The following is a 10,630-nucleotide window of genomic DNA, read 5'->3' as shown; positions in this document are numbered from 1 at the left end:
AAGACAATATTGGCAAATTATAGATCTTATTATATAAGAGACTTGTATGCAGAATATATAAAGAACTGCTACAACTCAACAATCAGAACAAGTAACTCAATTTTAAAACAAAGCATTTAATAGGTACTACTCCAAGAAGATATATAAATGACCAATATGCATAAGAAAAGACAATCCATATCATTAATCATTAGGGAAACACAAATTAAACCACGGTGAAATATCACCTCACACCCACTAAGATGGCTATAATAAAAAAGATAACAATAAATGCTGGTGAAGATGTAGATAAACTGGAACCCTCGTACATTCCTGATGGTAATGTAAAATGATACAGCCACTATGGAAAAAAATTTGGCAGTTTTTCCAAAATGTTCTACATGGTGTTGCCAATAACCCAGCAATTCCATTCATAGGTTGTGATATTATGATTACATGTTTAGGTTTTCCTCCATGGTTTCTGGCAAATAACTCCACTAGCCCTTGTTACAGTCTTTTATTATAATGTTGGGGTGTTTTAGCCTCAGAAGCAGGCCTCAGGAAATAGAATCTCTCTCTTTGACCTTCTCCTGTCCTCTTTACACCTTCCCAAGGCAATACTTTAATCTAACTGTGGGTCAAAAGACTCTCATTCCAGAAGCAGTCCTGCCTCAAACCCTGGGGAAAGGAATACTATGCAGAGAGGCCACAAAAAGTCTGAATAGACACCAGTGGGGAGCGTGTGTACAGTAAGTCTGTGTCTCCCCCAGGGAGGACAAGGTCAGGGACGGGACCAACCATGTGACTGTACAGGTTCCAAGGTAAAAATGACAAGGGCACAGGAAATACTTCGGCTGCAGCAGAAAACCCCAGAGCCTGGCTTTGCACATTGTCTTTCTGGCCCAGCATAGAGGCATTGTGCAAATTAAACAAATAAACAGCAATCTTGGCCTTGGGCTCAAAAGACTCCACATTCTCCTGTTTCTTCCTCCAGCTGGTGCCTTCCCTGTTGCTCAGACCAAAATCCCAGAGAATTCTTTGGTTGCACTCTTTCCCTAAGTCTCACACTTACATTGACAAATTTCGTTACCTCTGTTTTGTTTTCTTTCCTTTCCATTTTTGGGGGTGAGGGGCAAAGGGGTTGGGGACAGTGTTTTTCTTTGTTGCCCAGGCTGGAGTACAGTGGCAAAATTATTGCCCAGCTTCAGTTGAAGCCCAGCTTCAAACTCCTGGGCTTAAGGGATCCTCCAGCCTCAGCCTCCTGAATAGCTGGGACTACAGGTACATGTCACCATGATCAGCTAAACATTTTTCATTTTTTTAGAGACAGAGTTCTCACTATGTTGCCCAGGCTGGTCTCGAACTCCTGACCTCAAGCAATCCTCCTACTCTGGCCTCCCAAGGCACTGGGATTACAGGCTTGAGCCACTGCACCCGTTTCCTCAATAGGGCTCCAGTGGGCTTTCTCTTTTCCATTGCTCCTGGACCACCCAAGGCCCCTTCCACTCCTCCCTGCTTCAGCAATGCCCATCCCAGGCCAGCCTGTTCCCATAGTAGTTAGAGGGATCTTTTCAAACCATGGAGTGGATCCTACTGCCACACCTCCCCACTACTTAGAGCCTATCAAAAGTTTCCCCTTCACTTCCCCTTGCTGTCAATAGAGCCTACAGGAAGTGGGGAGAGGGCACCTTCACTTCCCACCCCCACTCCCTTCCTCTCCCCTCTCCAGCGAAACTGGCTTCCCTTCCCAACCACGCTGAGCTCCCACCCTCCTGAAGGCACTGAAGGCATCCCTTCTGACAACCTTGCAGCTCTTATCCCTGCCCGGAGCGCCTGCCCCAAGGCTGTCGAGTTCTCCCACAGGCCTCCCTGCCCAACCACTGGAGGCTAGGGCCTCCTCCTTTGCTTCCCCCATAGCAGCTGACTACTCATTTGTCTTTTATCCTTGGTCTGCCCCTCAGTAGGAGGCAAGGAGGCAGGCACCATGCCCCTGGTTGCTTGTGCACTGTCCCAGCCTAGTGACAGGTGCAGAGCAGGTGTCAGGTAATATTTTTAAATGTCTGAGTGAATAAATAGGTGAAAGAATTAGCCGGGCATGGTGGTGCATGCCTGTAGTCCCAGCCACTTGGGAGGCTGAGGTGGGAGCATCCCTTGAGCTCAGGAAGTTGAGAGTGCAGTGAGCTGTGATTGCACCACTGCACTCCAGCCTGGGTGACAGAGACCCTGCCTCAAAATGAATAAATCAGTAGGTGAAAGGAATTGGTAATGGGTGACACTATACAGCCAAGCGCACTTCTTTGACTCTCCAAGGTACAGTGTCATGGTGGGTTAGGGCAGGGCCCTAAGCAGACACCCACATATTGGACTTCAGGCTGGCATAGAGCCCCAGAATTTGTATGGGAGCTTGAGTGCTGACTTTTTGGGGAAAACCCAGCATTGGTCATGCCAACACCTCCTCTCTGGGCCATCTGTGTTTGTCTGTCCTTGTTTACTATAAGAGATAGGAACAAAGCCAAAGTATTTTTCCTACTCACACACCCAACACTCAACACAAAACACTTCTGAGACCAGAGGTTCCCCACACACTAAGCACTTCTCCGGTAGACTCCAGCTGGGTGTCCTATAATTCAATCTATTTGGACCTGAGCCACCTGGAGTCAGTCAGATCCCTCAGGTTAAGGGCCCAGTCCTGCCAGACCGCCTCCTACCTCAGACGCCAATCCCAAGTGGTAGGTTGTCACCTATACTTCTGATCAACCAGCTATAAATCAGAGTTCTCAAGACCTCTTCCTTAGGTTTGATTAATATGCTAGGATGGCTCACAGAACTCAGAGAAACACTTAATGTTTACCGGTTTATTATCTTAATAAAGGCTATAATAAGGGTACAGATGAACTGCCAGATGTAGAGGTATATAGGGCAAAGGTCTGGAAAGGTCTCAAGTGCAGGAACTTCTGTCCCCAAGGAACTGTGGTGTGCCACCTGCTCAGCACGTGATGTGTCCGCCAACTGAGAAGCTCTCTGAACCTTGTAGTTCGGGGATTTTTTTTTAAGTTTCATTTCATTATTTATTTATTTTTAATTTCAACTTTTAGGTTCAGAGGGCACATGTGCAGGTTTGTCACATTGGTATATTCTATGATGCTGAGGTTGGGTGTAATTGATCCAGTTAGAGAAATGCAAATGAAAATCACAATGAGATACCATTTCACACCAGTCAGAATGGCTGTTTTGTTCATCTCTAATTTTTGTGGGGACATAGTAGGTGTATATATTTATGGGGTACATGAGATATTGATATTTTTGATACAGGCATACAATGCGTAATAATCACATCAGTGTAAATGCGGTATATATTGCCCTCAAGATTTTTTTTCTGTCTTTTAAATCATTTTGTTTTTTTAATTTTAATTTCTGGGATACATGTGCAGAACCTATACAGGTTTGTTACATAGGTATACATGTGCCATGGTGGTTTGCTGCACTTGTCAACCCATCATCTAGGTTTTAAGCCCCACATGCATTGGGTATTTTCCCTAATGCTCTCCCTCCCCTTGCCCCCCACTCCCTGACAGGCCCCCATGTGTGATGTTTCCCTCCCTGTGTCCATGTGTTCTCATTGTTCAACTCCCACTTGAGTGAAGTTCAGGGATTTTTTGGAGGCTTCATCACATGGGCATGATCAATTATTAACTCAATCTCCAGCCCCTCCCTTCTTCTCAGAGGATGGGAGATGGGGCTGAAATCTCCAAGCTTCTAAACATGGCTTGTTCTTTCTGATGCCCAGCCCCCATCTAGGAGCCCATCAAGAGGTGCTTCATTAGAACAAAATATGTTCCTATTGCCCAGGAAATTATAAGAGTTTTAGGAGCTCTGTAACAGGAACCAGGGGCAGAGACCAAATATACATTTCCTATTATATCAGTACTATGGTTTGAATGTGTCCCCTCCAAAATTCAGGCGTTGCTAATGTGATGGTATTAAGAGTTGGGTCTTTCAAAATGTGATTGGGCCACGAGGGCTCCTCCCTCATGAATGGGATTAGGGCCCTTATAAAGGAGCTTGACAGAGAGTTCACCCCTCTTGCCCTTCTGCCTTTGTCCATGTGAGGGGACAGCCTTCCTTTCCTCTGGAGGATGCAGCAACAAGGCGCCATCTTGGAAGCAGAGAGCAGCCCTCAGCAGACACTGAAACTGCCGGCGCCTTGACCTTGGAATTTCCAGCCTCTAGAACTGCGAGAAGATACATTTGTTCTTTATAAATTACTTTGTCTGTGGTATTCTATTACAGCAGCACACATGGACTAAGACATCACGAGATCTCATTCACTCTTCAGCAGATGGACACAGAGCCCCTGCTCCACGGAAGGCATCGTGGAAGGCATGAGGGTTCAGCAGCGAACAAACCTGTCCCTGCCCTCACAGAGCTGACTTTCGAGTTGGGGAAGTGAACCTGCAAACAAATGAGCAAACTGATGGAGAAATAAGTACAGACAGGGCTGGTCGTGATCAGGGGGCTGTGAGGGAGTCACCCCTTAGATGCGGTCGGGCTGGGGCTTGGGCGAGTTCGTCACTTTGCTTCAGTGTCCTCATCTGTGAGATGAACTAATGAGCGTCTCTCCCTTTAGGGCCCTGCCCTCCTCTGTTCAAAATCGTGCAGCAGTGCCTCCTCCCACTCTGACCAAGTCTTCACATGGCCCATGAGGCCTGCAGGACGGCCCCATTCCCAGCTCCACGCCCCCCAACCCAGCTCCCTGTCCCTCTGCTCCTCCTGGGCATCCTGCTGTTCCTCAGTCAGGCCAGGCAACACATGGGACAAATGCCATCCACATCCGGACCACATCTAGGGCAGCCTGTGGACAGCCCCCAGAACTATAGCTGAGGGTCCCACCCTTCCCACCTACACACACTTTCTGAACACTCTGCTCTGGGCAAAGAGTACCTGAGTGCAGCAGCAGAGCCATTGGAGCAGCTTTCCCAGGGCTGTCAGCAGTGACCCAGGGAGACCTTCCTCACAGCCTACTTCCTTGTTCCTGAGCAGAGCTATCCAATGGAAGTACCCAGAGCCCACACACTCCCTACAGATTTTTATGTTGGACATAAAACAATGAACAGAGACTAATGTTGCCCTAGATGTACCAAGCCTCCTACAGAGATTCGTACTGTTTCCTTTCTTGCCTTCTTCTTTCCCTCCTTCCCTCCCCCAGCCAAACATGAAGCACCCACTATATGCAAACATCAGGCTGGGGCCAGTAGGGGAAACCGTATCTGTGAACAGGTAATTCTCATATGCAGCAGAATAAGACAGGTGCTGAGTATCAGGACACACACCGTGCTCCCCTGTCCAGAGGCTGATTCATTCCAGCTGCTGAGATCAGGGAAGGTTTCATCCAGGAGGGGCCCTTGCTTTGAGAGAGAAGCAGAATTTAAAGTGCAGGGTGGGGAGGCTGGGGTGAAGGCCAGGAGTGGGCTCTCCTGGCCAATCCTGACCGTTCTGCCACTGGGAACCTTGGTCAGGAGGGAGCCCAGGGCACAGCGGATGGTGGGGTTGGGAAAAACAGCCGCAGGGCCAGCAAAACAACTCAGATACCTATCTGAGGTGGGGCACAAGCTGCTGGGAAAGCGATTCCCATTGTTTTTGTTTCCTTTGTGGTGGGCAGCGTGAGAGGAGGTGGCAGGCCTGATATTGTCCAAGTTGCCTTGGGAGCTGCTTAAGAAGTCAAGAGGGAGCCCAATAGGAAATGGCCCTCGTGAAATGAAAGACAATGATTCAAAAAAACGAGAGGTGATTTTCTTAGAGGCAGGACAGGAGAAAACACCTCAGACTCAGCATGCCAGAGCGGGGAGGGACGAATATACCATCTACTTCAACCGCACTGTTTTGCAGAAGATGCCCAGATTCAGCTAGGTGGGTGACTGGTTTGAGGTCACACGCGGCTGATTGCCTTGCTGACTCCCAGTATAGTGCTCAGGTTGCTTCCTGGGGCTGAGAACAGGCAGAAAGGGAAGCCCTAAATGCTTTCTCCCTGCCTCCTGTGTCAGCTGAGCATGGCTCCAAATTCCCAGCTAAGCAGGACAACTTGCCCAGGTGTCCGGGATGACCTCATGGCGTGGCACCTCAGCAGGGCCTTAAGAGGAGGAGGCTACTGCCCCACCGCTCCCTGGCCTTGGAGGTTAAGGTCTCCTGATAACTCCCTGCCAACCAGCATCCATCGCTCTAAAGCCCAGGCTATCTAGGAGGTCTGGCTCCAGTCCCGACCAATCAGAAGAGCAAACAGGTTATTATCATCATTATTATTATTATAACAAACAGTATTATTTTATGCTTGCAGCAGAAGGCACCTCTTTTGTAAAGGCTTCTGTTTGCCAAGGCCAGTTCATTATTGAGGCACCTGCCGCTGCCCTCTCCCTGCCAGTCCCTGGTCTCCCACTCCAGCCATACTGTCGCTTCTGAGTTTCTTTCACCTTTAGGGTCTTGCATCTGTAATTACCATTGCCTGAAACCCTCTTCCTCTCCCACCCTTCTGTACTTCCTCTGTCTGGGCATCACCTACTCATCCACAGGCCCCAGCTTGGACACCCCTTCCTTTTGAGAAGCCTTTCCAGAATGGGGTGAGGTGCCCTTCCTAAGGGCCCCCTCAACCCCTGTGGTATGTGCTCATCATACTGGATTATAGTTGCCTGGAAGTGTACGAGACAATACACACCGAGTTCTTCCTGTGGGTTTCACTATTGTGAGAATTCACTCACTCCATCCTGCTGATGGCTCTAGGAAGTGGTATTACCCCCATTTGTCAGTTGGGCAAACTCATCAGAGATGTTGAGCCTCTTGCCCAAGGTGACACCGTCAGTTGCGGAGTCAGATTCCACAGGGCCAGTGTGGTGGACAGATCAATATGCCACCCAGATCCTCCTTCAAGCGAGGATCTTGTGCCACTTGCTGGGAGTGTTGTCAGCAGACAACTTTGCAGCACAGAGCCCCTTCAAGGATTGCTGCAGCAACCCAGAGCTGCCTGGCCTCAAGGTATCTCTGTCCCAGGGAAGCTCGTCTATCAGTTGATCAACGTCAGGTATAATTGTTACTGGAAAAAGGGGTCTTGGATTTTGTGCAGGAAGGAATTCAAGGCAAGTTGTGGGGTGGGGTGAAAGAAGCGAGTTTATTGAAATGACTCCACTACAGGGTACAGTGTCCTCGGAAAGCAAGCAGAGGAATGTCTTTAAGTTTCTTATGTGGGGCCTTCCCTATGTCAACACTAAGCTAAGCTGTGCCTACATCCAGATGGGCTGATAGCCTGAGAAATTTTATTATTTTATTGATTTAAATAAAACTATCCTTAACATTTTAGTATAATTATCATTATATAATCCTTAACATTATATGTTAATGTTAATATATCCTTAACATTAAAGTATAATTATCATTATCTTGAAAGCGTATATTTTTATGGGTATTGGGACATCTGGACTTTCTGTTGTAGGAATTTGTCCTCGAAGGCATTATCAAGCTGTTTTCTTAGCTTTAAACATTTTAGGATGGGTCATGACTGGCAAGGAAAGTGTCTTGCTAGGCTAGTTTTAAGACAGATTTTTTTTTTTTTTTTTTTGAGACAGTGATTCGCTCTTGTTGCCCAGGCTGGAGTGCAATGGCGCCATCTTGGCTCATTGCTACCTCTGCCTTCCAGGTTCAAGCGATTCTCATGCCTTAGCCTCCTGAGCAGCTGGGACTACAGGTGTGTGCCACCACCCCTGGCTAATTTTGTGTGTGTGTGTATTTTTAGTAGAGATGGGGATTCACCATGTTGGCCAGGCTGGTCTCAAACTCCTGACCCAAGGTAATCCACCTGCCTCAGCCTCCCAAAGTGCTGGAATTACAGGCCTGAGCCACTGCGCCCGGCCGACAGAGTTGATTTTAAAATGGTGTCACTCTGGCTCTCTGAGGCCCATGCTTCCCTAACATAATGGCCCGGCCATCCCATTGCAAGTCGGGTCAACCCTGAAGGGCCATTCTAGTTTCAGAGTTCCTGGTGGGGTGGGCTGAGGCCTTTGCTGGGTCTGCCCTGCAGCTCAGCTTCTCCCCCTGTCCAGTCCTGCTTCCTTCTCCTGTGGGGTTGATCAAGGCACTTCCGCTAGTCATCACCCTGTACATTAAACTCCAACCCTCAACAGAGAGTCTGACACTAGGACTCACAGCCGTAACGGCTCCCTCCCTTCTAACACCTCCCGGTGGAGCAGGCCCAGCATCTAGCATGAGGCCAGCACACAGCAGGGGCTCAGCTGTGTTTGTTGAATAAGTGAATAAACACACAAATGAAAATACTTTGGGAGATTAAGGAAAGTGCATATTTGCCTTCCAGGTTATCATAATAGCTATTAGTAAGTATTTTGCCATCATATTTGCAATGAGCAGTGACAGTGACCCTGTGCACCTCCTCAGGGCCCAGGGGTTTTCCTCATTGATCCTCAAACTGCCTGTTTGTCCTGCGCGCCCTCGTGCCTTGGGGAGCTAACAGGACTTCTTCCATCCCCTGTTACAGATAAGGTGAGTTTGGGTGTCCAGAAACAAGGCCATAGGCCGACCAGAAGGGGAAGTGAGCTCAGGGCAAAAATTGAGTCCTTCCTTGTCAGAGGTGGCTGGGAGAGACCAAAAGCTACACACAAACCTTTTCTTTCGCGCTGCCTTGAACCAGCCCAGCTCCGTCCTCTTCAGCCCTCTCTCTCCTGCTGCTGCTGAGCCACAGCTCCCAACCCAGTTCCCCTGCAGCTCCTGCCCTTTCCAGCAAAGGGAAAGCTAGGTCTCCAATCTTTCTGGAAGGAGAGAAAAACACAAATGGATAGGGAGACAGGTTGTGTCTCTCCTCTCCTTTCCCTCTCACCCCTGCCTGGTTCCCTCCCTGCACTCTCCCCACCACCCTGCCCCACCCCTAGCTCTCAGACCTCTTTCCTTTCCTCCCACTGGTCAGAGGCAGCTGACTTTGAGCTAGGGGCAGTTGCCGAGGCAGAACACTTAATATCCTACAGCTTGGGTTCTTAATACACTTCATAGTTAACCTTCCGAATAAGCCTCTGAAGTAGATGCCATCTACTTTGCAAATGAAAATCAAAGTTGAAGAGCTTGTCTGAGGTCACACAGATACAGGATTAGAAGCCAGCTAGTCCAATGCCAACACTGTTCCTATTAGGCAGGGTGGCTTCCTGCTGCCCCTGGAGCTTTGAAAGGTGGCTTCTGGGCCCCTGGGGTGCAAAACAGAGGGTTGCTTCATGAGAACAAAATTGCAGCCAGTGGGAATAGTTACTGCAGCTGCAAAAATCACGCCAAGGAAGCGTGGCAAAATTGCAAAGCAAATTCAACCCCATCGACTTGGGAATCACACACCCTTCACATGCTTCCTTCTGTGTTTTGACCATGGCAAATCCACAGCTAAGCTATCTCAGCATCTCAAAAATCCAGAGTACAATGTCAGCACCTCAAGTATTTATTGGAGTCTTGCTAACTATTTTGATTACATAAATGCAACGAGGAATGCATGTTGGATATAATTACATCTAAAGCCTTCTCTTCCTTGTGGTCACTGGAGGTTAACAGGAGTGTGAGCCAAAGCAGCAAAGGTAAGAAACCATGTTCCCTCAACTCTGCCTGCCAGCATAATTTCACAAAGCCCCTGACTCTGTGACAACATGCGACTCTCTGGAAAGATGCCCTGAAGACAAAATAGGATATAGCACAGGGCACCCCCATATCTCTTGCCTGAGTCACTACATTCCTTAAAAGGTAAATGATCATAGTCCTTGCTGTTTCCTACACATAACGTCCCCCAAACAAGCAACAGTAGAAGATTACGGTTTGTTCCACAGTCACTTCACACTGTGCTGTAGAAGACCTCAAATGATCAGCAAACATCCATCATCATATGTCTGGGTGGTGGAATTACCCACGGTTAGTGGTTACACTTCTGTAATCTGGAGCTAGATATAATCTTGAACCCAAACTTTAATGTGATTTTGCAGCTACTTAACCTGCACCACCTGCGTATAAGCAATGGGGTGAAACACTGCTGGCGCAGCCTGACGGGACCTCTCTAAAGGGCTGCTCCTCGGCTCTAAGCCTCAATCTAGAAGATTTCTGAATAAAGCTGACTTTAATGCTTTAAAAGCTTGATTTTTTTCCCCTTCAGTTGACAGGAGCTTGAGAGGAAATGGAAATAAGAGGCAGCTGAAACTGACAGAAAGCACGTAGTCTTGGGTCCTGATTTTAGCACCTCCTGGCCAAAGCACCAGAGCCAAATTCCCTAACTTTCCTCAACTTCAGTTTTATTATCTATAAAACACAAATAATCATAATAGTATCTACCTCATCGACACTGTTATTGAGAATGAAACGGAGAATAAAATGATGCTAAACCACCCAGCACAGTGCCTCGTGTACCTACCGAATGTTTATTTATTTTCATTTTTTTGAGACTGAGTTTCACTCTGTCGCCCAGGCTGGAGTGTAGTGGCACTATCTCGGCTCACTGCAACCTGCACCTCCCGGGTTCAAGCAATTCTATGCCTCAGCCTCCTGCGTAGCTGGGATTACAGGCGCCTGCCCCCACGCCCGGCTAATTTTTATATGTTGAGTAGAGACAGGGTTTTACCATATTGGCCAGGCTGGT

This window comes from Hylobates moloch, unplaced genomic scaffold, assembly GCF_009828535.3.
Source record: "Hylobates moloch isolate HMO894 unplaced genomic scaffold, HMol_V3 SCAFFOLD_18, whole genome shotgun sequence".
Classification (NCBI taxonomy): Eukaryota; Metazoa; Chordata; class Mammalia; order Primates; family Hylobatidae; genus Hylobates; species Hylobates moloch.
This window is presented reverse-complemented; position numbering follows the sequence as displayed.